This window comes from Cupressus sempervirens, chromosome 5 (genome assembly GCF_028749045.1).
Source record: "Cupressus sempervirens isolate cs-2001-9-10 chromosome 5, ASM2874904v1, whole genome shotgun sequence".
Taxonomy (NCBI): Eukaryota; Viridiplantae; Streptophyta; class Pinopsida; order Cupressales; family Cupressaceae; genus Cupressus; species Cupressus sempervirens.
In genome coordinates this window covers 786,959,814-786,962,460 of record NC_143122.1, presented here as the reverse complement: position 1 = coordinate 786,962,460, position 2,647 = coordinate 786,959,814, and positions in this window count along the sequence as shown.

Here is a 2,647-nt window from a genome sequence, read left to right as displayed (position 1 = left end):
TAATTACAATGTGATATCCAAATATAAGAAACCCACTAAGGGCTAAATGGGTCTAAAAAAGAACACAAAATAAGTGCTTACTTTTTAACACTGTACAACACCATCAACAAAGTTGCCACCCCTAGATGACGAGGAGAAGTTGAAATTGTTTCTAGAGGTGATCATTGATCTCAAGGAGAGGTCACTTTGAAAAGGGACATTTAAGGAATATTTGGTTTAGAGGAACCTACAAATTAGGATGCTACATGGGAGAGTGATAAATCTTGCAACATCTACAATTTTTTATTTTTAGGACAAACAATTTTAGAGATGGCGTATTGTAATGGACCCTTTCTAGCATTGATTATATGATGTTGTCACTAACCTTTTTTTTTCATTAATATAATTTATTATTTGTGAAAAAATTTAAATTAAATGATCTCATTTATTTTATAATACATCATTGACATAAGTTGTTAAAAAATATTATGATTATCGATCCTAAGTGTGGGTGAGCTTTATTGAAGAATTCTCTTCAACGTGTTTTTAGTCATGTATATAATTTATGAGATTATTAAATTCCTATTCTCTTGATTATTTATTGTAATGTCTCTGAGACTAAACATATCCTACATAACAGGGGGAAAAATTAAGCTAACTTAGATTGCAAGAGAATAAAAATCTATTTATTACTACATCTATTGAATGAGTTCGTGAAGCTTCTTGGGAGCTGATTCAAAAATATTGTGATAGAAGCTAAGGAGAACAGACCCAATAGATGCCCAAGCTAACATTTCGCCAAATTTTTCAATGAACTTCCATAGGCGACTAAAGAGCTTAAAACTAAGGTTTAGGCATTTCCATATTTACAAAGCTCTCCGTAGAAGTCGTAGAGTGCAAAATGGTTGAAAAGAGCCATTTCAAAAACATTCGCTTAATACCCCTTATGTTCACCTTTGAAAAGTCATTCACCAAAAATAATATTTCTCTTTGAACACATGGACCAATCATCAACCATGAAAGCCAAAAAATGATCAACTATTAGTATATGGATGATCGACTTTTATAACTACTAAGGCAGGGGTCCCATGGGAGGGGCTTGGGCTCTATTTTTGTGCAGCATGTGGCTCCACGATAATTTTAGGGGGGGCTAAATGTTTAATTGGAATCTTTTCTTACAAAATAGGAGCCCCAAATTTTTAGTCTTCTCAATTTGAGTGGGTGAAAAAGGGGTGGGGCTCAGCTTAGGGAAGAATTATGTCATTTGTGTCATACACCATGACAAAATATAATATAATTTTAATTTAATATTAAATAATAAATAATAATATAATTTTAATTTAATATTAAATAATAAATTTTTGTATATTATAATTTAATTAATAGTTTAGAAATTATAAACCTAAATGCAACCATAGAGCTTGTCGATGGTGCAACATATTTGCACAGAGCTTGCCGACGGTGCAACATATCTGCACTACTAGATGTTGTGCTCAACATGCATAGTCATGGAAGCGTCTATGCAGCAGACAAAATTTTTATTTATTGATATTTATTTATTATTTAATATGAAATTAAAAATGACAATTTCATTGTATTATAATTTATAAATGATTAATTAATTATCATACAAAACCATTTTGTCCATTGTATAGCCAATGTACCTTAGTTACTAGATTGTCCATGGAAACTAAGTTAGAGTACTATACAAAGTGGGGTCATATGTTGGGTTACAATTGAAGTTTACCTTTGTCTTTTATTTTATTTTATTTTAATTTGACAAGATATGCATGCTCAAAAGAAATACCAACAAAATTTCATAGCTTAAAAAGAGTATGAAGTAAAAAATTACCACAACGAGAGCTTTAAGCGAGCTTGAGTCCCTGCCTTAAGATATAATGTAAGTATTTGGGTGTTTTTGTAGACTTAGTGAGTCTTAAGGCAAAAGAAATATCCACAATCTAAGTAGGCAGTGGTGTTTGCATGTTGACATGTGTTAAAAGACGCAAATAATTATGTGAGATATTAATTTTATAAAATTATGACTAATGATTTATTAATTAAAATCAAGAATAATTAATTATAAATACCTAAAATACCTCTAAAGATATATCAATTTTAAGTTGATATATTTGTATTAAAAATATTTTATTTTGTGTCATAAATTCTTTATAAGAAGTTTGAAGAATTACTTTTACTTGTATAAGAATTATTTTTATTTATCTTAGTTTGTGAAAAATATGTCTAATAGTTGTTTATGTATCTAGTAAGTTTGAGAGGTAGTATTAGTTTAACAATTTGTAAAATAATATTTTAAAAAATAGAGCAAGATTGTGAAATAGTAGCTAGTAGCTAGTAAAACATAGTGTAAACTTGAAAGAAATAACATTTTACAATTGGCAAAAATAAACATCAATGTAAAACTAATAAATATATATAAAATAAGAAATAAGAGATATTAACTCTATATTTGAACTTGGTAAGAAAAATGAATTGTGATAATTAATATTGATTAGACATTATTTTTGTTCAAAGTATTGTGAGGGGAAGATTAAAAACATTACGTTTTTTGAAAATCCAATGAACTTGTCACAAATGTGGAAAAGATAAAGTTGTGATTAATGCATTCAATTAATGCATAATAAAGTTGTTAGAAAATATTTATATT